This window comes from Bactrocera oleae, chromosome 5, assembly GCF_042242935.1.
Source record: "Bactrocera oleae isolate idBacOlea1 chromosome 5, idBacOlea1, whole genome shotgun sequence".
Lineage (NCBI taxonomy): Eukaryota > Metazoa > Arthropoda > Insecta > Diptera > Tephritidae > Bactrocera > Bactrocera oleae.
In genome coordinates this window covers 5956295-5982640 of record NC_091539.1, presented here as the reverse complement: position 1 = coordinate 5982640, position 26346 = coordinate 5956295, and the positions used below count along the sequence as shown (strand labels likewise).

General features: G+C 30.0%; 1 protein-coding gene across 1 annotated transcript in view; it reads left to right on the top strand.

Annotated features, from left to right (window-relative positions):
• Pde9 (phosphodiesterase 9) overlaps positions 1–26346 on the top strand; it is a 187535-nt gene that overhangs the window by 35882 nt on the left and 125307 nt on the right. Inside the window, exon 3 of the mRNA XM_036359671.2 lies at positions 5865–5899. The gene's annotated coding sequence lies outside the window, so the exon portion shown is untranslated. The remainder of the gene's footprint in view (positions 1–5864; positions 5900–26346) is intronic.

Below are 26346 nucleotides of genomic sequence, written 5' to 3'. Positions count from 1 at the left end.
CTTCATCCTCGCGTGTTCGCTCGTGCTCACGTTTGTCCGCAGTTTCCGTTGTTTGTTTACGGTCGGTTATTTGAGCAGTGAAAAGCTCAATGGCAGCATTTCATAAATCAAATGATACGTAATGTCGTAAACAATCGGGTTTAGTTAAATATTTGATATATTTATGCGTATGTTCATTTGTAAACAAACCAATACATACATACAATCACCTATACGCCCGCTGTGCAATAAATTTCTGTTTATTTAAAATACTTCGCATGCTGGAAATTTCAATGGACTTTAGAAAATGTCTCTAAGTGAATAAAACTAATTGCTCGAAAGTACTGCTAGTGTGTTCAATTTAGGTTTTGTCCACTTGTTGTCACAATAATTGGTTGATCTGAACGCTCTTCCGAAATATCGAAATGCTCTATAAAATCCGCACTCGCCCCAAAATTTCAACAGTTTATGCTATTATTTGCAAATATCCTGTTTCAAGGAACGATCCGTGTATAAACTTATCTTTAGCTGTCTTCCACTTTTATATCTTTATCGCTGTAGACGAAAGTACACACCATTATTGTCTTTTCAACTTCTCCGGAAAAAAGCTTCTTACAAGTTCTTTGATCTCTCTCAATAAATTTCCAGTCATATGCTGATTAAAAGAATAAAAAAATAGTTTTTTCACCTTCACTCATGCTGAAAAGTAAGGAAGTAAACATGAGTGCACACTTGTATTTCTACCATAGTTAATTCATACATTAGCCACAGCCGTAAACCAGACGTACGCCAACGACAAACAAAGGCGTTTTAGGGTGCTATTAAATTGACAAAGGCAAGTTACCGTCGTTTATTTTGTGTTACTATTATTATTATGTGCCCACCTCAAAATAAAGGTCAAGGTACGAATTGGCTGATTGGTCTGTCTGGACTTTATGTGTACATTCGATCACCTTTTACTTTGTGCAAGTTTGCGCAAGGCTAACCAATTTGCTGAGAGCTCAAAGTAATGGTTTTTTTCTCTTAGCAAAGCATGCTTTACTTTTTTTTCACTTTTAGGACTTAACAGGTGCCGTTGGTACTTAGATTGGTATGCTAAGATATTAAAGAAATAAATGGGAGAGTGTTGGAAAAGTTTTAGTGCGAATTTTCTGCAATAAAAGGTTGAAAGGTCAAAGAATTTATTTTGCAGCAAAGGCATGCTTTAAAGTATAACAAAATGATATAGTTATATGACGGCATTAGTTAATTTATTTCTTCGATAAGTATATAAAAATATATTTAGTATAACAAAAATAATTGCAAAAAGAATTTAGTATTGTATGAAATTTGAATTGTGTTCCATAAGTTGTAAAAGTTTTCAAATATGCATTGTGTTCCACAAGTTCAAAAAATTTTCAAAATCGCCTTGTCTTCCACATGTGCATAAAAGAAATAGGTGCTATTGTGATAGCCGTATTGAAGTGTTTATGTAGAATCACATACCTCTGTAATAATAGTCTTAGCTCATCACCGATTCACTTGATTTACTTCATTAACTTTTTAAACTTTTTTACCACGAAAATTTTCAATACTGTTGCTCTCGATCTCTTATTTGCAAGAGTTCTATGAACCGTGTTTCATAAGTTCAAAGTTGGCTACCAGATTTTTTGTTGTTGTGTTATAAATTGGTTTTATTCCGCAAGTTCATAATTTTCTAAATATAAATTGTGTTCCACAAGTTCAAAAACACAACAGTAATTAATGTCTTCGAATTTGCGCTCAACTATAGTACTGAACCATATGTTCATAAATTTATCAGCAGATCAAAATGTATCAAATAAGAATTGTTGTTCGATCCGATATCAAATGAATATATAGCAAGTCACAGTGTTGCTTTTAAAGTCTAAAGACTTGTTTTCTTTTGGCGTAATTTTTACATTTATAATGTTTCACAAGTTCATAAATCAATATTACTAATTTATTTATTACTTGTGAATTGCATTATATAAGCTCATTAAGTACTACTTTGTTTATAACTTACGATAGGGAATTGTAAACAATTGTAGTGTTGTACCAGCAGCAGAGTTGCAAAGAATTAAAAATTGAACTAAAATTTGAATTAACAAATTTTTAAATTTTTAGTTCTAAAAATAGAAAAAAATATAAATAAATGTATTCTCAAAAACCGGTTTATGAAATAAAAAAAATTAAGCCCAAAAACCGAATTAAAATTTTATTTTTAATTTTTAATCCCAAATACTGGTTTGAAATTTTCTACTTTTAAATTATAAAATCAAAATTTCAATTTTTAAATTAAATTAAAAATTATGTTAGATTTTCAATTAAATGGAATTAAAATTTGAAAATTAAATTTTTACGCCTTGGACCGATTTTTCGATTAAAAATAAAATTTTATAACTAAAAATAAATTAAAATTTAGATTTTAAATGTTTAATCTCAACATCGGAATTAAAAATTTTACATATAAATTTGAATTCGAAATCCAATTATACATTTTGTATAAAACAATTCGCAACCTCGACTAGCAGTTCATAATATTGCTTCGCTGAGCATAAACCAGGTGAGCAGTGTGTTCCACGGGCGCATAAAGTTCCAAAAAACTTCGTGAAAAGTGTGTTTCATAAGTTCATAAAGTACCAAACAACTTCGAGCTAAATGCCAACATAACACAAAAAGCAGGGAACAAAGATATTTGACCAATTAAAAAATTATTAGACTAGTAAATATATTGCTTCAGTAATTGCTTTAGCTTTGAAAATGCGCTCACCATGGTCAGCAAAGTGAATTCTTTCTTTGCTCCAAAGTACTCACAGAAGTGTAATCACGAAGCTTTATTAGTTCATTACTTGAAATTATTTTTGCAGTTTTTGCATTTAACCGTGCATAGCATCCTACGCAAAATACTCAGCTGCTTCTGGGTGCTTTTAAGCATATGCATATTTTCATTTCCAAACAACCATTAAAAAAGCATCGAAACTGTGAAATAAAGCGCTTATTACGGCATTTGGTCACTTGTAGGTGCTTAGCTGTTTCGCAGCGCTCTCCCACTGCCGGTGGTCCGCGACAAACGCCATAACCATTTGCTACTATCGTAAATTTTAATTGCTTTCGCTAAAAGTTCGCGAAATTCGTATTGTGCACTAATCGACTGGGACTTCCAGGTGTTTAAGCGATCGGAGAGTGACTTGTCCGCGAGTGACAGTGTCAGTTATTGAAATTATGACAAAGCTACCCAGCGAGCGACACAGATAATGAATTATTGAGCGATAGAGTTGTGTGCTGATTTTTTCATTCTCTGCAAGGCATTTTATATTTTATACGCCTAGCTGTTATAGCAGCTTAGAATTGAGGGAAAATCACATGACCACACTTGCTTATATACCTACATACATATACATATGTACGTATATATGGTAGATATGCGCTGTCAATAAAATGTGACAACAATAATAATAAGACTAGTTTATGATTTGTGGTTGCGCTGCCGTTGTCGCTGTGCATCAGCGTAATTTTTGCAAATTGTGATTGTGCATTGTAATTGAATTTTCTGCATCATTAAATTGAAAAAAAAAACAACTATCAAAATGTTAACCGCGATTTTTGCCTGCAACAATTTGGTATTAATTTTGGCGTTAATGAAGCGCTGCTTGCTAAATGAAGTCATGATTTACATGCTTATTGATCATTTGAGAATCGCTGACTTAAATTAATTTTGTAATATATTTTAAAGCACTTTCTTTTTTTACTTAATAAAAACTCGACTTAATTAAGCTTAACTTTTTAGTTGCAATGAAAATTTATTTTAAAATTTAAAACAATTAGTTAAAGTAAACTTTTATATAATTATAATTATAATAATTTAATATAATTTTTAAATTATAAATAATTATATAATTATAATTATAATAACTATTATTATATTATTATTATTATTATTGTAATTGATATATATAATTATATAATTAATTATAATTACATAAATAATTTTTTTTAATTAGTATAAATTAAATTTAACAAATGTATTATTGTATTAATAATTAATAATGTATATAATAAACATATTTTTATAAATTGCTTTGATTTTCAGCAAAGTTTTTATTAGTTTTATTTTATGTTGAATTAATTTCAGTAAAATTGTTGTAGAATTATTGATTTAGTCTCATTTTGTTTTATATATTTTTAATGTTTCCTATATTTTAATAATGTTTTCTTCGTTTTAAGTAAAATTGTTTTGTTTGCTAAAACTTAGTTAATATAGCTTAATTTTTAACTTAAAGCAATGTAATTTAAATTAAAATTTTGTATAATTTAATTAATTTAAAAATTAATATTATATGGTTAAATTCATTATTCAAACATTCAGTAATACAAACGCGGTCCCAGGGTGGGACCTGCAAGCGGCACATACCGTTGCTGTGACGACAGCATTGATGATGTGGATGGCATTTTCCACTCACTCACCCGCAAAAAAAAATTTAATTAATATGATATTTTATATAATTAAATTAAATTTAAACTGCTTAATTTAATCAGTTTAAAATTTCATATAATCAGGTTAAATTTAAATTGAATAAATTAATTTAAATTTCATGTAATTTAATTAGTCTTTAATATCATATAATTTGGTTAAATTTAAATAACTTGATTTAATTCATTTAAAATTTCGTAATTTGTTTAATTTAAGATCTTTTATAATTTAGGTAAGATTGAATTATTGGGTTTTAATATAACTAACTTATAACCCAAGATAATTTAGTTAAATTTAATTCGTTTAATTAAATTTAATTACTTATTTTATAATTCTAACAATAATTTTATAATTTGATATAACTTATTTTTAAGTATAAAAATTTTTTCATTAATTTTAAATTATTTAATTTTAATTGCTTTATATTTCTTCAATTAAAAATTTTATACAATTTACTCGAATTTGAGTTAATTTACTATTTATTTACAATGCATTTGCAATACAATATACAAAATACAAAATTATTAATTTTTTAATTTATATAAATTATGTTTAATTTTTTTAATTTAAATAAATTTTATTTTAATAGTAATTGAATTTTTGTTTTGTTTAACTATTTTTCTAATTTTTGTTAAAAATAGCTGTTATTTACTTTTTTTCTTTAATTTCAGTTAAATTTGATTTTTAAATTTTCAATCAAAGTTTTTATTTTAAAACAGATTTTTAAAAAATTTTCAATTACTCCCTTTTTATTTTTCACTTATTTTATTTGTTTTCTCAAGTCAGCGTTAAAGCAAAAAAAAAGATATAATAAACTTTTTGATATTACAGCCTTGTTCGCATAGTTTGGACTTATTTTTATTTTTTGTTTGCTATTTATATTTAATTCTAATTTTATTACAGTTTTGATTTATTATTTTTTTTTAAATTTTTTTTTTAAATTTTTTTATCAACATTTTTTTTAAATTTTTATAAATTATTTTTGTATTAATTTGATTTAAAATTTTTTTAATGGAATTTTTAATTCTTTAACTCTTTCTGTGTTTTGTTTTTTTTTTTTTTTTGCAAATTTTCATATTTATTTTTATTTTTGTAGCATCCATTCGCGCGCTGCATGCGCCCGTTTTACGCTTTCATAGTTGATCTGCTTCAAAATGTCTCAATCATTTTTTGCTTTCAGCACATTTTCCTACAAAAGAGAAATCAATTTTTCACACAGCAGGATTTGAGTGCTAGGGATTTCCTAATGTCCTGACAGATATAAACATGGGTGGTGCAAAGGAAATGAGAATAATGAATGAATTTGCATTGAGTGTATAAAAGTACATTTTTAAAATTGATATTTATTTCCGCTTATTTTTATATTGTGGCTAATTTAATTGAATTAAATATCTTTTTCTGGTTTCCTTTGCAGAAAAATATTACATTGAAGAAAAACTGTCTCCATAGGTATGTAAGTACTTTGAAATTATAGTTTTTTATAAATATTTTAAAATATCTTTTAAATTTTATAATTTATGAAGACAAACATAAACCATAAATATATGTGTGTGTTAAGTGTCTCCAATTATATTTTAATTATATAATAAATAATATATAATAATGCCATCTAAAAACATTCACACATATCTTCAGGCATTTGTTGCCATTGCTGCTGTGAGCGCAACAAGTAGTATACGTCATGGTGTACCCCAAGCCAACTCAAGTCGATCGATTATTAGTAATTTGTTGTGCTATTTTTATATATTTTGGTCAGCAATCGTGAAACAAAAAATTCATGGACTTTAGTCATATAAATATTCCATATAAAAATCGATAATTTTAAAGTGCGTTGACGTTGTTGTGTTAGTGTAATGGCTTTGTAAAATTATTAAGCCACTGCACGCTCGGGTACCTCGCTGTTGTTAATGGCATGCGTTATTTGTAGCATAGTAGAGTTGATAAACTTTGTGTAAAGTAAAAAAATATAGCAATTTTAATTACTTTATTTTTTGCGTTATTTTGTATTTTGTTTTTATTTTTGCTTATTTATATCTATTATATTATATAATATATTTTCCAATTTTGATACTCTCGCAACATGTTGCACAGAGTTTTGTTCACCTAACGGTTGTTTTTATTACCTAAAACTAAGATATAGGGTTATATATTATATATATAAATGATCAGGGTGACTAGACGAGTTGGAATCCGGGTCCCTCCGTCTGTCTATGCAAGTAATAACTTGAGTAGAAATGGAGATATCTTGATGAAACTTGGTACATATGTATGTTTCTTGGCACCTAAGGAGGGTTGATATTGCAGATAATCGGACCATTGAAAAGCATAAAAATCGCCATTAAACGATAATCTATAAAGTGTCATAACTAAGCAATAAAATATGATACAAAATTGTGGCTTGGTACAGGGGATCGCTGTGGGGAAAGCATTTGTGGGCTAACGTTTTTTTAAAGTGGCTCCGCCCTTTAAATTTGTTACATGCACATATCTGCTAAGCTACTGATGCTAACTCATCCATTTTTATGTTTTTAATTTAAATTTTTTGTTAATTCAAATTTTTTTACTTTTTAAATTTCATTTTTGTAAATTTTCCAAATCTTTTCTTTGTTGTCTCAAGTCTTACACAAGTGTCATTTAAGTCATGCCACTCTGCAATATTTATTATTAATTTTTCATCGTTTTTTATATGCACATATATATGTATATGGTATATGTATATTTTGTGTGCATGCATGTGTTTATACATATATATTGAGTTTTGAAGAGCCCTTTGTATTCGCAAATAAACTGCTTTATTTGAATAATATATCAATAAAATCATTTATATTTATTTACTTTCTCACTTTGCTTGTAAAAGTGAAGAGTTTTTGCTTTGTATAACGTTTGCAGGTTAAGTTTTTCTTAAGTGCTAGAAAAAGTTATAGATTTTTGTTTTTCAAAATACAATAGCATACAAGTGGTTTAAAATAATTGCTCAGAGTTTTGTTGCATGAAATTTTATATAATTATTTAACTTTTTAAGTGTTGTTTAAATAGTTGTCATACTTTGTTGAAAATTTGGTATTAAAGAAATGTAAAAATTTTTTGTTGTTAAAAGTAAAAAAAAAAAATATTAAGAAAAGAGTGGCGAAAGTCGGTTGATTAGTTAGGTAGTGTATACAACTCCCTCTACTGTCTTAATGGAACTATAATTTTTTCTGCGCTAGATGGAATCTCTTTGAGTTCAAATCAGTCCTGAATATATCCAAGAACATAAAATTTTCAATATGTCCAAATATCACATATCAACATCCTTTCCAGCTCTCTTAAGGTATTCAGTGCTGATGGCATACCGACCTCATAAAAGGAAGGATTTCAGTTTGTGAACATACATCTTAAGGTTCAAAATCAAACGACGATGTTCAATGAATTGACTATTTTTGAGGTTCTGTCAGACTGATGTGAGACCGGAGTTCAATGTGTGGTTAAATTAGGGTAAGTCGACTATTTAGATCCAAACTTGGATTCCTTATGGCGCCGATCCGTTGTGCTACCTAGAACTTAAATATGATTGATCATAAGGAGCCTCGTGAAACGATGAAGCTCTGTGCTGATAACATTTTTGCTAAGACGGCTAATGTCAGTTTTAGCTATGTCTTCTGGTTCAGGCGTGACTGCCGAGATGTTTCAATCTCGGTCTTGCAAAAGCTTGACTATGGAGGAGGAAGTACCTGGAAGTTTCCAACCTATCTACTTCCATACAACTTTGACAATTTTCGTCCGACTGAATTTTTAGCATGAATACCTATTGAACTCTTACGATTACGGTATGGTGAATTTTACTAAGTTCGCAGTCGCACAGAAGCTGGTCGTTGACCAACGCCTGCTAAGTACACGCGAGGTGCATAGGTCCAGTGTTAGAACGCAACATGCCATTGAAGATCCTACTTATTCCCATACCGATGTGAGCGCGGTAAGGGCGGCTCTCTCTGCTAGCTCATCGGCTTTGCAGTTTCCAGTAATTCCGCATTTACCAGGTGCCCAAATGAGTCTGATAATGGAGTAACTTGATGCTATATATAGTGAGGATAGACACTCCTTGACTATCTATGAGCGCACAGTGTGTCAGCTCAATGTTAGTATTGTTGCTCTGCAGTCAGAGTGAATGCTCACCTTCCTGAAAGTAGCTGCACTTCGGAGCAGTAAGCCTACTGCTACCTTAATAACAGCCACTCTTGCCAAAAACACATTACGTAGTCCGGTAGCCTTAACCTAAGTTTGACGGAGATCTGCTTAAAGATCGTCACCCTATCCATGAAAATGCTCACTATATCTCTTCTCCAGCGACTTTATCTCATACGAACTACAATCTCTTCGTACCCGAAATTCCGATGATTATACTTAGTTGAGAAGAGGTCAGGTTAGAACTTGGAGATAGTCATCTGAGAACGAAGGGAATATTTTACATAGAGAGTAAAAGTTACAAATTGATATCTTGTTGAGGTTGTTGTTATATCCCTCAAATATTTCGTGTGAAGTCTGCTTCGGTTTAACTTCTGTCCGGATATTGAAACGGATCATATCTTTTTGTAGACCGCACTATCTGAGGAACGTAAGTGGAAGTTTCGCAGCTGACGGCACCTTCATAGCAGCACATTTGATTGGTGTCATTGCGTCCCGAAGTTCTGTCCGTGCTACTCAGAAACAATACAATGCTTTTTGTCAGCTAGGTTTTATTGGAATTTGAGCACCAAGTTTTCGGAGTTGCATAAGATGAAATCTGTCACAATTCGCGACGACTAAAACTAATATTGCTGCTCTGAAAACTTGATTTTCAGAATTTGCGAACTGCAGCTATAGTTGTCTGAATCAAGCTTTACCACTTTGACAACAACAAATTTAAGTCCAAACTAATCTGAATTCCGACATAACCGCGACTTGACCTGTTTTTTTTATGCTTGCAACTCTAGGATCGTCGGAAATATCAAGAAGGTCGAAGGAAATTTTTGGTCCGTAGAAACATAAGGTTCTGACTGACATTTTCAGATTATTGTGTGCTCTTTGTTAAGGCTGCATGGAGAATTCTAATGTACTCATTTGGCTCTGAGTCTCCTCTTGTCCCACGTTCGTTTTAGATTGTTTAGAGAAGCTGTGTTTCTGTATGAGTTCTCTCGAAGTGAACTCGATTTTACGAACCGGATTTCGGCTAATTACTGGCACGATTCTATATAGGCTCTCTTAAGACAAACTCTCTAGTTCACTCTTTTTGTTAAGCCTTGCTTAAATTATTTTCTCCGAACCCACTGTGATAAACTTGTTCAATAATACTTTACTCCCTTAATGTCGATTTTGGTTGCAGTCATTAGAGCAATGTTAAGTAGGCGTTGATAGCTATCACTAAAATTTTATGACCTTATGTTTTTACACCAATCTCTCTGCGCACTAATACACAGATGTATGTTAATATGCTTATTTATATTACTGAAAATTTGCATGCGAAAAGGATCTCACAGGTGTCCTTTCACATTCACATGTACACTTATTATCAGTTTCTTGGAAGCGCTGCCTGTTTTTTTTCCGTTTTATTTGCTGTTTTCTTAACCTTTACGATTGCATGGAAAGGCATCACATACTCCAAATGTAATCAACACACTTTTGGCGAAATGCAAATTTACACGCACACACACATACAGACACAAACACTTTATTTTTATCCTTAACGCACGTGCGGCTCCTCGAGCGGCGCTGATATTTTGATTCCTTGTAGACAATTTGCCAATTAAACACCTTCGCATCACAAATGTGTGTGTGGCGCTTGATCGACGCTGGAAATTCACAACGTTGCGCCCTCAAAAGTATGCTATGGCTGAAGAGAGATGTCTGTGTTGGGTCAAATTAGCATGTCAATGTTGTAAATTGTGTATACAATTTGATTGAGTGGTTGCTAAAATAAAATAAAAAAAAAATATGTATATGTATATATGCATATGCAAACATATATGCAAACGTATGTATGCATTTATAACTATATGTGTATGTATGTATTTGTACATGTGTAGTTTGTATTGAATATTGACGTAGGTTGTGAGTTTTTGAGCCAATTTTATTTTATTTAAAAAAATTAAATGCTTTTCGTTCAAGCAGTTTCTTAATGAAATTGGTGGACTTGTGGAAAAATAATTTTGCAATAACTTTTTATTCTAGTTTCTTAAACAAAAATAGAAATTAACATTGTATATCTTCAATTTAAAATTTTTAAAAACATAAAGTTAGCAACATTGTTGCAGAACATTTAAGCAAATTTCGTTTGTGACTTGAATTAAAAAATAGCATTCCTTTAATCCAATCAATTAAAATATATGTTAGAAACATGTTGCAGCAACTTTTCTAAGATCTAGCTTGGAAATTATTGTTTTTTCTCGGTTATTTAGATTTACTAAGAGTATATTCTAAGAATTTATTGTCGCTATGTATTTTTCTACAACTTTTTTGCGTAAACTTTTTTGCTCACGAATAAGTCACATTAGTAAAAACAAAAATTAAAATTTTTATATTTTTATTTTAATATCTGAAACATTTATTGCTTGAAAATAGTTTAGCAACATTGTTGATAAACATGTTGCGGCAACATAATTTAAAAAAAGTTATTTTTCGTTTTTTTTTTTATTTCTACTGTCGGCATATAAATAACTAGCAAAATAAATCGCTTTTGTAATATAAGAAAGTAATTTCGTGTTAGTCGCTCAAAATCATGAGTGCCAATGTAAACTAGTCAACTGGCGCAAAAGTACCGTTGTTGCTTCAGAAAAATATTTGTGTCTTTAAGTTGCTGCTCATCTTCTAAATTTTTTATATATGAATTTTCATTTCTTTTGAAATTATGAAAGCTGCACGCAAGTGGGGGGTTAAGCAAATTGCAAACAGCAAACAACAATGAGTGCCACTCACTGTGGCAAGCTTTGCATTGTCAGCTTTACACTCCTATGTACATACATGTATTAATACAGTTACATATACATTGCTTTGTGAAAATTCAAAAAGCAATTTCCTTCATCAAACCCGCAACGGAAACGTCGCAGTTTTACGGTAATCCTGTGGCTATTTCTTCGGAGCTACTCCTTGCGGCTACGCGCTACACCGCCATAACTGGCTGTGTATTGGAAGTACTCATGCACTGGCGCCTTTGCACATTCGTATGACGGCGGTTTAGTAATTTTTCGCTGCCTCGATCTTGTGGTTGTAGATTGAAAACTGTGTATTTGTATGTGGCACATTTGTGTGACTCTATTATCCTTGCAGTGCACGTGAAATATCCACCAATATACATATGTATGTCTTTTATATATATATATATATATGTGTGTAGTATATGAAATTACTTGCAATGAGCGCTGTGCAATTGCAATCACTTGGCAATGTGGAAAGTTGAAAGCGCTCCAATCTCAATTAGGGGCATTCAAGGGCCCGACGAGTGTTACGGCTCCTTCACAATGCCTGCAACTCTGGTGCTACTAGTAGGAGAGCTTCAATACAATAATGTGAAAAGAAGGCAAATGTGTATGAAAAGCGCGCGCACGCTGCTGTGTGTTGGCGCTGCATTATGCTCACAGGTCATCATAAATACATATTTACAGATTTATGTTGTGGAAAATGCTGCATCTGTTGCTTATAAGGCAGAGAAATAACAATAAAATTTTAAAAAGCAATAGTGTAAGAACTTGAGAGGTAGATAAAATTAGCTATTACCGTTATTGTTATTTGTTTTTTTTTTATTATATTTTGTATATAAAAATATACGAGTTTTAAACAAATAAAATTAGAAAGAAAACTGATTAATAAGAAAAAATACCTTTGAATACTCTAATTTATTGAAAGAAAGTTTATTAAATTAATGAAAATTGTTGACATTTTTTTAATATTTGTAATTTTATATTTCTTATTTTCTTAAGTTTTTTTAATGTTTTCTTATTATTCAATTTTATTTTACATTACATATTTTTTTGTAATTTTTTTTTTTCATTAATTTTTGTTGTTGTTTTTTTATTAATTTATTAATTAATACATTTTTTAAAATTTTATTATAGTTGAATTTTTTTTTTAATTTTTGATTAGTTTTTAAATTTTTTTAACCATTTTTTTAACGTATTTTTTTTTAATTTTTTATAACTTTAAAATATATTTTACCTATTTTTTATGCTTTCTTTTATAATTTTTTTTTGTTTAATTTATATTTTTTATTCTTTTTTTGTATTTCAGCAACTGCTTTATATACATATTTAAACAAATTTTTTTTTAGTACATATACTATATAATTTTAAGTAAAATGCTAACTTTTTTTATTTTAATATATTTTATTTTTTTTTGTGTATTTTTGACGAAAAAGTATTTTTGATTTTTTTTTTAATTTTGAAAATTATTCTGAAAATTCGAAACGTTGGTCAATGCTTAAAAATTTCAGCAAAATTTCAGCAAAATTTTTAAGCATTCAACTGTTTTGAATTTTAATATATTTAAAAACTTTTTTTTTCGTAATTTCAACAAAAGGTTTTCTTAATTGTTTTATTTTTCTAACTTTTCGACTTTTTTTTAATAAAATTTTCTAACTTCAGCCAAAATTCTAAATTTTTTAATTTTCATTACTATGTGCTAACCAGAATTCAAGAAAAAGCGCATTAAGTTTTCAATTTTCGAAAATTTTATCCTGAAAATAATTCAGTCATCATTTCAACACTTTACTGCCATCCCAAATGGTTTTCGCAGCACATTAATGACGCCACATTGCAAGCGATTGTAAACTTTTCGTTGCCAAACTGAAAATGCTACAAAGTAAACAAAATTGGTGTAAACACATACACACACATAGAAAGCATGTGTGTATAAATATATATAAATTGAATATATCTCAAAAGCTATAAAACATTCTGCATTAAAGCGAATGACGTCAGTCAGTGTTGCACTTTTAAGCGCAAAGTTGTGCTCACATACTCGAACTTATGTGCATGTGTTAGTGTTTGTATGAATGCAAGTAAGCGCTTGCTGGCTTGTGGGTGTGCAAGTGGAAAATTATGTTTGGTGTATTGTACTCATATATAGCATTACCTCCATGTCATAAATAAATTCAGTTATGTGTATAATGTATAATGCAATTCATTTTTAGCTTACGCAGATAAATAATAATTGAAATTTATGAATGATTATAAAATTGTAATTGTGCAATTTTTCTTCAGTTTATACAGTAAATCGAATAAATGAATTTATAGTGTGATTACATTTTTGACCACACTGATTGTAATATATAATATGTACATATCTGTGGTGCTGTGAGGGAAAGAAAAATGTTCAATTAATTTAAAAATATTTAAGTATTAATATTCATCGCTTTATAGTGTTTTCTGCATTGATTGTTTAAGACAATTAGAAGTCTAAAAAACGACTAGAAATGCAACATTAAATATTTTTTATAACAATATACTCGAATATAAAAATTTCCCTGAAAATTCCCTTTTGGGGAAATTTTTATTTTATAGTGTGATTACATTTTTGACCACACTGATTGTAATATATAATATGTACATATCTGTGGTGCTGTGAGGGAAAGAAAAATGTTCAATTAATTTAAAAATATTTAAGTATTAATATTCATCGCTTTATAGTGTTTTCTGCATTGATTGTTTAAGACAATTAGAAGTCTAAAAAACGACTAGAAATGCAACATTAAATATTTTTTATAACAATATACTCGAATATAAAAATTTCCCTGAAAATTCCCTTTTGGGGAAATTTTTATTTTATAGTGTGATTACATTTTTGACCACACTGATTGTAATATATAATATGTACATATCTGTGGTGCTGTGAGGGAAAGAAAAATGTTCAATTAATTTAAAAATATTTAAGTATTAATATTCATCGCTTTATAGTGTTTTCTGCATTGATTGTTTAAGACAATGAGAAGTCTAAAAAACGACTAGAAATGCAACATTAAATATTTTTTATAACAATATACTCGAATATAAAAATTTCCCTGAAAATTCCCTTTTGGGGAAATTTTTATTTTTACTCAGAAATAAAAAAAAAATCCTAAAAATTCTGTTTAGGGAAATTTTTATTTTGCTTCTTCGCTCGTTCCCTTCTAATATGCTTTGAGTGTAAATAATAAAAACATAAATAAGAAAACAAAATTTGCTGTTTTCAAATCTCAAAAAATTTCATTTCTATGACATTTGTTATTTATAGTCTATAACTACAATGTTGCATCGAAATGTTAAAAAATATTAATTATTTAGGTTAAAAATAGCCATAATAAAAAGTTCTTTCAAATATCCCTTCTGGGAAACTTCGTCGTTTTCTCACTTACTTTTTGGGAAACTTATTTTTGTACTTCGAAAATCAAAAGAATAAAAAAAAATCCCGAATATATCCCACTAGGAAATTTCAACAAAAAATATTTAAAAAGGTAACAGAAGTAATTTCAGTTTGTTCAAATGGCGAAGTGTAGCTGCTAGAGCAAATATCTCTCCGGTTTACGCAAATATTTATTTTAACTATATTTACCCGCAAGTCAATCATTAAATACGTTACATATTCATTTGCTGAACTTTATTTCATGAGTTTATTAGCATAGATATTTCTTCTTTCCATATGCATGTGCAAACATGCTTTACACAAGTTGTCTATGTTTACCAAATTTAAATAAAAACGCAAAATACTTGAAAAGGCATTCTATCACTTCACAACATACCTCATATGTAAACGTATCCTTTCTGTTGTATAACTATATTAGTTTTACTTTGTATACATAGCCTTGTATGACATTGTCTGAAATAAACCTTTTTCCACTTCTCTTTAACCTTTCGTCCTTTCGTTAACACCCAAGCGTTTTGAGAATTAGTTGCAGTAGTTAAACGCTAGATAGAGAAGTCGAGTGCCTAATACCTTTTTCAATCGTTTTATACTTTTGATATTTTAGCATACTTCTATTATTATTTCTTTGAAGTATATTTGAGCCCTGAAAACTTAAAATTTACTTTGATCAAATGAAAACGTATCCAAACTTCTTACTTCACCTTAATTTCTGAGTGGTTTCATTTGAAAGTACAACTATAACTGGCGGACTAAAGTAACTAGTGCATATTATTATGTTTCCTTGTTGATTTTTGATTTAAAAGTGGAATGAATTAGTATTAAATTAAATAAAAGTAAAGATGTTGTGGAAGTTATACAAGTATCAAGCAAAATCTCAAAATTAAATTAAACACGTTGCATGCTTAAAAAAAAAAAATTATATATATATTTCCGGTAGGCATATGTAATTTACTTTCCCGATATAAAATAAAATAATTTTGCTGAAATAAATAATATCACTTAAAATTTGCCATTTGGGTAATTTTATATTAAAGGAAGTTATGGTTAATTTTCTTTCCTGAAGAAAAAGTGAAAGTAGAGCATAAATACTATCGTTTGCTATTTCCCATTTAGTTAAAAAATAAAAGCATAATGTATAAATTAAAAATATCCTTTAAAATTTCCCATTTGAATAATTGTTTACTGAAGAAATGCGTATATAATTTATTCTTCTGAAGAAATATTAAGAGAGTAATGTTGAAATAAAAAATATCCCTAAAAATTCCCACCTGGATAATTTGATATTTAAGGATACAATTTAAAGCTAAGAGAAGTAGTTTAAATTTCATATTAAAAATTATTCTCCTCATATACGTACATATCATTCTACTTCTTGCATCCGTTGAAATACAACAAATTTCTCTTCGTGCTTAGTTCGTCATACGCTACGTTGCACCGTACTTGCGTATTCATAAAATGTGCTTAATTAATTAAAGATTTTATGCTAAAAACTATTTAGCAATTATAACAATAAATATTCAAGCAAAAAAAGTGAAAAATAAATCAATATTAAATTCAAAAAAAATAAAAAACTGAAATTTCTTGCTTCAAATATTTGCTGCTGGTCTATCGTGGAATGCCATGGCAGAGCAAAATCATTTCTTATGCACTTTGAATTTTTCACCGCATACCAATGCTGCTTGCAAAATGGAAAATTTAAAAATCTAATCGCGAAACCCCCTAAAAATTGCTGACAACCTCATTTAGACGAGAAGAGAGCGAAGAAACCGAAATACAAAAAATTACAATCCAGCAAATATTTGCTATGCGGTCTCGAGTACAGCGAAAGGATTAAAGCGCACAAGAAAGGGGAATACAGTGTGCGGCATAAATAGAGAAGCAGCAATAAAAAGTTAAAATAAAATTGGAATAAGAATGAGGGTTTATATGTATGCATGTATGCACCAAAGCACACAAACGAGATTGGATGCTAAGCTAGCATGCTACGTCGTGCGGTGGTGCTTTGGCGGGGACAATCAAGTAAGCAGTCAAGCATTTTCGTATGCAATGGCTTATGCAGCAGTGCCAAGTTACAGACATGGAAGCCAAGGCAAACACTGATGTCAGGAAAATCGCACAGATGTAAATAAGTAAAATCGTATAGAAAATGAGAGATTAATGTTGCTGATATTTTCATTTCGTTTTTTTATTTGTGATAAAAATAGATAGATTTTAAGATAAATTGGAAAACAATTTTAAACCAGGTAGTAGCTGGAAGAAAACGAAAAGTCAGCATACTAGGAATGCAATTAGCAAAGACTAAAGTCTTGTGCTATGACATGACTGCGCTTTATAAACGTCAAATACCTGTATTTCGACTACTTGAAGGGACTATGCATGATATTTAAAAATTTCCTACATGGGACATTTAGTGTTTCTTTCATTTTTGTACTTCATCAACTTAAAATGCTTAAATTTAGGTTTTTTCAGTGGACAGTACTTAATTGTCAAAAATTTCCCATTAGGGATATTAAGCTTTTCCTTTGAAATACGAAATTCCACCGAGTTTGCTATTTGTTTTCAGACATAAATATTAAAAAAAAACAATTATTTCTGAATTTCCTGAATTTCTTTTGTAATTCGAAATTCCACAGAGTTTGCTATTTGTTTTCAGACATAAAAATTAAAAAAAAAAAAACTATTATTTTTGAGAAATAAAATTTTTTTTCAACTCAAATTTAATTTAAAATACTTCATTGCTTGTTTAGTTAAAAGCTATATGTATATGTTATATGAAGAAAGCACATCGCAAGCACTTAATATTTCATGGCTCAAAATATTTTTAATTTTGTTGTTTTAAATTATAAAAAATAAAATAATTGCTTTCTTTACATTCTTGAAATCTTATTTTATGTATATTTGTAAACAAGCTTGCCCTTGATATGTGTGTAGTTACCATGTCATGCATTTGATTTATTGCACAAAAATATATAGCTCTATTATATAGGGTGTTCCAACAAGAGATTTCAGCAAAAATTTTAAATTTAAATTAAATGCTTTTGGCGAGATTGAGAGTACGAATAGCTTTCGCAAAAATATGTCACTAATATCTGATATTTTTGACAGATTTGATATTATTTGAAAATTTAATAAACTTGTAACCCCACTTTATAGCACCTTGTATTATTTACTTGTGCAAATAAATATAAACCAAAATAAATACGATACAAATATCAAATATCATTCGTATCATAAAATGATGAATGATGCTAATACCACAAACACAAATATGCAACTAATAATAATCAGTTAGGACCACATATACATACACATACATATTCAATGTGCACAATAAAATAAATATTTTACTCTGTACTCATTGTACAATATGAAGGACCGTAAAATATTTTCACTCAAAGTGAAGCTGCAAATATATAGTCTATTTATATAAGCACATAGACATACATATATATATATATATGTCTGTACATATGTATGTATGTACATTCGCATTACCACAGCTTTAAAGGTTGCTTGCAATAAATTTTTTACATGTGTATATGTGTATTGCCACTAATAAAATTCTCATAATAATTCTGTCATGAATTCATGACTCAAGGGTTAAAATTTGAAAAATAATGTAAAAATACAGGCAACTGTTTTAAACGATTATTTTCCGAGTTTATAGCAGTTTTCATTAAATATAAAATAATAACTATGTCGGAATTAACAAAAATGAAAATTTGCTTTATGGAAAATTGTTGATTGTATTAGCAAACACTTTAAGCCGCTTAAATTTGCATTATAGTATCATGCAATTTCAAAGCTAAAACATTTTCTTAAAAATTTCCCTACCGTGGTAATTTTTTCAAACAGGGTTTTCTTCTCAGTCAAAGATACATAGCTCACTACTTAAACTTTAAAACACATATTTTTACATTTCTGCTGAATTAAACCAAACCTAAGTGCTATCGTGTGAATTTGTTTAACAATTTTTTCTTAAACTTTTTAAGGTAATTTTTAAGCAAATTATTTGAGAAATATTAGTTGCTGTATTATAGAATATATGTAATTGTGCTATATAAAGTCGTTAATTTTTGTTTGAAACAAATGTCCCTTGGGGAAATTTTTTTTAAAAGATTTTTTTTTTAAATTCCATTTTATCCATAATAATTCTAATAATTACTTGTAATTGTTAAATATACATAATTAAAAATTTCCTCTTAAAATATGCTTTAAGAATTTTTTTTTGGTTTTTGAAGCAAATTGTTTGCCCACATGACTTAATGCGTGTTTCAGTGGCAAGAGTTTATATTGACTGATTTTGCTAAAATTACCAGTATATTTTTTTACTTTCATAGCACACGTATACATATTATATTGTATGTATATTCATATCTGCGTCCTCCTACAACTAGTTTTGCTTTAACATTGTTATATTTAAAGTAATTTTGATGCACAAAGAATATCACACAAATCGCCATAATTCACTGTAAATAATCGCTCACGTTTTCCCGCATGTCTTTTCATGCTTCCCGATGTAAGTACACCATTCTTTCGGCTTAATACTCATTCTTCTAGTTGCTCAAAGCAAGTATATACACATACATTGTACATATGTACATATTCCCAGCGTACGTAATAAATTAACTGCCTTATATATGAGACTTCCTGCATGAGCCATCAAATTGTTCACACAACTGCACATGTTCCTTTATAAATGGTTATTTAGGAGTATGTATGAGTATGTGTTTGTGCTAAAGCTATCCATGCGCTGGTTTGATGTTCCTAAAAGCATACTTCATGCACACTTTGGCCTCAACCGCTTTTATCCTTGCACAAACAGCAACAACCACTTGGTCAACGGTGTGCCAGTGCTGGCCACGTACATATACTACTATTGTTTTGCCAGCATACATACACATTCACACACACACATAACAGTCGACGTATTTGCGACACAGTTGCGAACTTACGGCATTGCTTTTCATCACTTGATTTTATGCGTACATTTTTTTTAATGAATTTTTGGTTTTGTTGTTGTTATAGGGTAGTGTAGTTGTATTGGTGGACAGGCAGTGTGTTGTCAGCTCTCCGCTCTGACATGACACTGAAGTGTCATTACAACATTACGCTAATTTATCTTGTTAAGCAGCCGAAGGATATGTGAGAGGCCTGCCTACTGTCCTACATATGTATATGCATGTGTGTGTGTGTGTTTGTGCACGCCATAAATGGCTTAATTTTCAGTTGTAGATTTTTGTTCACATTCATGCAATTCCAAACTACAAGCCTTGCACTCGCTTTTGTTCGCTGCAGCCTCTGCTCTGCATCCTTTTGCATCCGAAGGCTTACTCACTTACTCAACAAAAATGTTTTCCATTTTTTCGTAATCAAAGTAAAGTGCAGATGAAATTTTAGTTAATTGAAAATGTGTAGCACTGCCTAGCTTAGAGTGTCGTTTGAGTCAATTTTCTGATTGATGGTCATCGAACCATAGCCTTCGGCTGCTTTGCTGCACGGCCATTCAAAGATTTCTGAAAACAGATTGAAAGGCAAAGGTTTCTGTGAAATTGAAAATTTTATCAATTAGAAAAGTAAATGTTGTCTTAATTTTAATTAACGTGACATTAAAGTGCTCTTATCAGAGATGCATCTCATTTCTTTCGGCATGAATTGCATATTACGTATACGCCGTGTAGTGCTCAATATGCGCAAGCTTTCACAATTTTTAACTCATACACACTTATCTATAGATACACAACTTGCCAATCACAACTTTTCTATATCTTCACCTTCTTTTACTTCCTTCCAACACTTGCTGCTGGTGTCTTATGGACACTTTCGTGCATTTTAAAAGTCATCAAAAATATTAAATTAAGTTAAATATAAAGTGCATAAAAATACTGTTATAAGCTTGTTTATAAACATATACAACAACAACAATGATAACACATGCGCGCCCATAATCCGCTCAATTAAGACAGCAAAGGCACTAAATTATTACAAAATTAAATTTCCTTGCAGTGAATGCCTAAGCTGTCAAGCATGTGTGTGTATGTGTGTGCTGGCAAGCAGGAGGTCATATTATTGAGCGATTACAAAATGTATACAATGCATAGACATACATATGTTCATATATGTAAACATATACCATAGTATCTACAGACAAGTATATTTATTTGCGTAAGCGTTCATAAACTTTTCTGCACATGTGTATCGCCACATAAAGGTTTGATTTATAAAGCTTTAAATTCTGTTTTATTATATGCACTAGTTTGATGAAGACTAGTAAAAAAAAATATTCTTGAATTTCTCGAAAAATAAGCTTTGTTAATAGATATATAGTTGTAGAATTTGTATCAAACCGACTGAAATAAAAATTTGTCTAAAAAATACTTTTGGGGAAATTTTAATAATTGTGATTTTTCATACATAATAGAAGCATTTCAATCATACTGACACTTTTATAACAAAAACCTTCAAATAAAAAATTTTGCTAAAATAGTTCTTTTGTTGAAATTAAACTTTTTGTGATTGTTTATGCATTACATAGACATCTTAATCAAACTGAAATTTCGTATCAAAAACCCTTTTATAAAGAATTTCCCTAAAATTGTTCTTTTTGTATATTTTAAGCCCCTTAAAAAGCATTTTAGGTCAACCAGAATATGTGCTATAACATTGTAGTTGTACTTAAGAAAGCGAAAATAACGATCAATCTGTAAAAAATTTTCCTTTCGGGGTAATTTTAAGTAAACATAAACTGTAATTAAATGTTAAATATAATGATTTAATGCAAAATAATGCATGTAACAAATAAAAAAAAAATCAATTATATGTTTTTTTAAAAACTTCCCTTTCGGGGTAATTTGAAATAATGATTCCCTAGGCTGTAATTAAATGTTAAATATAAAAATTTAAGGCAAAATGAGGTTTAAAAAATTTCCCTTTTTGGGTAATTTTTTAAAAGTACTTTTTTCTATCATATGGATTTTGATTTTGTTGTATTTTGACTTTTAAAGTTTTCATTGTACATTTATTTACGTCGATTTCATATAAACATATTCACATATGCTTTTATTTCCTTACTAATTATGTATATTCTGATTTTCATTCAAATGCTTTTACTACATATGCACCAGCGGGCGTATGAGTGATTTGATATTACTAATCATCGTTTAATTGCATGTTATAATTAGCCTCAAGATAGTTTTATTGTTTTAACACATGCATTGCGCGTTATTGTTTTTGCTTTTATTCGTGTGAATTTTGCAAATGACGGCAACCATGCGCCAATAAGTAGGCTTGTTAGGACGAAAATACCACGAACCACAATACCGATTGTTGGTTGCCCTCAATGTGGCTTGACTGCCAGATACACAAAAGACTACATGAACTTTGTACGAATGTTTGATTGAATTTTAGCGAAATGCATGTGTGTAGGTATATGCAATTTTAATTGTAAACTCACAGTGGCATGAAAGTTCTCTGCTTGCAGCAGCAACTGAAATTAGAATAGCTAATTAACTTGCGAGGTTTTCATAAAATTTGAAGTTGATGCTGCACAAGTATACTCAAAGACAAGGTCTCCCAATCCAACTTAACCAAGCGACAATGGAAAATGGATTCGCCAACTATTTTAGTTTTAATATGCACTCGTTTTTTCTCAAAAAGTTTAAAGTTTTCCTAATGACATTTTTTTTCTATCTGCTTCGTATAATTTTACGAACATTTTGATAAGCCAATAGGTTAAAAGTGGTACAAATTTCATTATTTTTACCATTCATATTTGGAATTCATTAAATTTTTCGAATTAGAAAATATCCCTTCGGTTAAAATACAGTTTATTTTTAGATATATCGGTTTTTTGTGATATTATACAATAAATATATACCTAGAATTTCATTAATGTACAATATTAAAATTTCCCTGTGGGAGTTTTTATATTTCCAACTGAAAGTGTTCGAAAATGCGCAAAATAATATTTGGAGTTAAAATATGTAATATTTACTTGGTTTTAAAAAATTTCCCTAAGGGGTAATTTTCCATTTACCAAAGTTTCTCCGCAGAATTTTTACTTTTAATTCAATTTTTTACAACAGAGTAGCTGCTTAAAATTTTCTTAAATTTGTTTTTTGCCAAAGCTTTTACAAATAATACCTTACAACACCTAATTAAGCATTCAATAACCCACTACAATTAATGCCGCAAAAATCTCTCTTCATTATGTGACTTAACTACAAAAGTTTAGAACATTGTAGGCAGCCACTCAAGTTCCTTAATGTATTATTTACTTTAGTTTGAACGCAAAACCAGCTCAGCAATTTCCCGCGGGTCAAAAAACTGAAGCTAAGAAAAAGAATTAATTTGAATTGGAATAAGTAGATAACTCAATGTCGAGCTGAACCAATAGCACAAGATAAACTTTACCAAAGTTGGCGTAAAGTGGCTTCTAGCAGTTGGCATAATGGTGGCCGCTGAATGCAAATGAAAGTGAAGTTCCCAGCAGCGCGGCTGCCAAATTGTGCCCCGCCAAAGTAGAGCACGCTGATAATGTTTTCCTTTTGTTTCAGTTCAACGCCGCTGTGACATGACATTTGCCGTGTCCCACTTACTGTACTTTACGCTGATTTGTTGTTATTGCATGGCACCGAAGTAAAACGCAAAGTTTGTGCGAGTATCTTTAACACTTTGATGTCTGCTGTTGTTTCGAAAATTAGAAATCATTTTCGCATTCGTTATTAATTTAAGTGTTTACGCTTACAGCGCACGTAGCCGGGCATTGATGATGAGTTAATGACAGGTTATCGCCATTCAAAAAGTATATGGGCTGAGGTTATAACAAAATTTTAACTACTTTGGTGATAATTGCAATATAATAAGTACATGAAAGGATACTTGGATTTACTGGAGGTAGAAAGAAGGTGAAACCGAAGTGCGAAAACGAGCGGGTAAAAAATTAAGCTTTACTATAGGCTTTACTCATAGTACGAGAAATTATTAATAAAGATGTACGTGACTCCTTTTCCTTGTTTCTACGCGTGTTTAAAAGCACTTACTAACAAATATTTGCAATTAATCTCCATTCAACCAAAGCCCGAGGTCTAATAGACAACTAATTATAATAAATATACAAGTAAATTTGATGCAAATATTTGTTGTAATATTTATTATCATATAATAATTTTATTCTGTGTAATATTTATTATCATATAATAAATATTTTTTGTTTAATTAAAAGAAGAACCTACTACTACCTACTTTTGTTAAAATTTTTCCAAAAATATTTTGTACAAAAGCTGTAAAAATTACCAAACATGCTAAAATGAGCGTACAATTACATCTAAGTAACAGAAATCGCAATTATTCGCATTTTTTCAAGAGAACAAAAATTTCCCAAAAAGGGAATTTTGTTCTAACGATAAAAATTGGCAGCTGAGGGGCGAAAAAATGTATATTGCGAATATATAATAGCATTCAAGTAAAATAGTTCGAAAACTGGTAGTCAAGGTGGTAGCAGTGACACTTTTGATTATTTTTTAAATTTCCTGGTACAAGTTAACACATTTTCTATTAAAATTGCAAAGAGAAACTGTGCTGGCCATTTTGCAATGTTAATTGATTTTCTTGGAAATTTCTTTATTTGAAAAGTTATTTTATTAAAAATTTCTTTTCTCAAAAATATTTAAACAACAGTTTTCTATCGTCTTTATGGCAAGTTTAAGTGTGCTAATATGTAATATATGTGGATATAAAAATCATTTTCAAAGAATGAATTAAACAAAATTCAAAGTTTCATGTATGTAAAAGATTGTTTTAGGAGACAGAGATTGAAATTATGGCATACAAATTAAAATTTCTTTCAAAATCTACAAAACCTCTTTTATATAAAAATTTCCCTAAAGGAAAATCCAAGTAGTGCTGAATATTTTTCATACGTCTGCAATACTTTATAAAAATTAAGATTCTATTAGAAAAGTGAAAATATTCTGCAAAAGGGAAATTTTTTAATTTCAATAATTTTTACTTCACTGACAAAAGTTATGAATATTTTCCATCAAATTGTTGCAAAATGCTTCCAGAAACAATTAAACGTTATTGGGAATTAATTTTTTTGCGCAAATTCATTTCTAGTGTGCCTATTTTTTCGCATATTGTTTAACATAAGTATTTACTAGTCAGTTCAAACCCGAAGTAATTTTTTTTTAATATACTCACATGCATATGCTAGTAATAACTATCACGTATAAATGTGGTTGTCATTTTTTACAGTCTTTAAGCTTAATGTTCGTGAGAATTGAATTTGAATTGCGGCTATATTTAGCTATGAATGCCACGCTTATAAGTTATATTCGCTGCCACATATGGCTGCATACGCACATACATAAATATGCGTATGAGTGTTAGTGAAGTTAGGTAGATGAAAGGATCGACGAGGGTAGAGCACGCACTTGAATTTCACGAGGAAAAGGCAGAGTTTGCGAAGCCTGTAAGAAGAATAAAAATCACTTAATTAGATTGTGGCACAGCCATGTCGATGAGTTGCCGCAATTCTTGTTAAACAAGCATTGGTGAAATATGACAAACAAGCAGAAGATGTGCTGTCTAGGCAGCAAATGCGGATGGTAGCGGAAGGTGAGCGGCATGGGAAATCGAAAATAAATGCAAAGTGACTGTGATAAACGTAATGAAGGGCGAAACAGTGCCGTTAGATGATGTTCTAACATCTTTCTCTCCATGCGTGTGTGCTTGCCTTCAATGACTGAGTTGTCGCGTCATAATACTGCAATAATATCGTATATCATATGCATACATGAACAAAACCACCAACAACAAATAGGCCTCATAGCAATACCAACGCGCGAAACATGACAATAACACAACAACATCATCGAAGCGACATGACACTAACGCGCATTGACACATAAACTGACTGCCATTTTCTTTGCGTGCGCTTAGGCGAGTATTAGTTGCGTGGGCTTGCTACTACGGCAGTCTGCTGTATTTGTATGCGTACATCCATATATGGCTGCATGAAAATTCAATTGCGTTTATAAATAGTGAATTGAGTAGCGTTTGCTTGCATGTTCTTGGCGGCAAGGACACTAGTAGGCGCAGTGCGTTACAGCCAACATAAAATCGTTCGGCAGCTCTACGTGTGCTGATACAGGCAATATTATAAGTGTGATGCTGTAATGATGGCGCTAGGCTATATGTGAATGTGCAAATAGTTGAACGGTTGCCGATTTTGATGCTTAAGTATGTAAGAGTGTGTGGCATAGTGTCTTATTCGCTGCTGTAATATTATTAATTATATATTTTAGAAGAACGCCGTGGTATTGAGGATAAGTAAGGTAGATCTGTGATTGCTTTTTGCAACTTGTACTGATATTTATTACTGGTTTGGTTTCTAATATATAGGGTGCTTATGAGTTTTTTTTTCGTATTTTGCTCTAAATATTATAAATGTATACATTTCATTGGTATGTAGTATTTTTGCAGAAATTTATTTATTGTGTATTTTCTCAAATTTCTTGTACTTATTTTTAATTTTTGGTTTTGTAACTTTA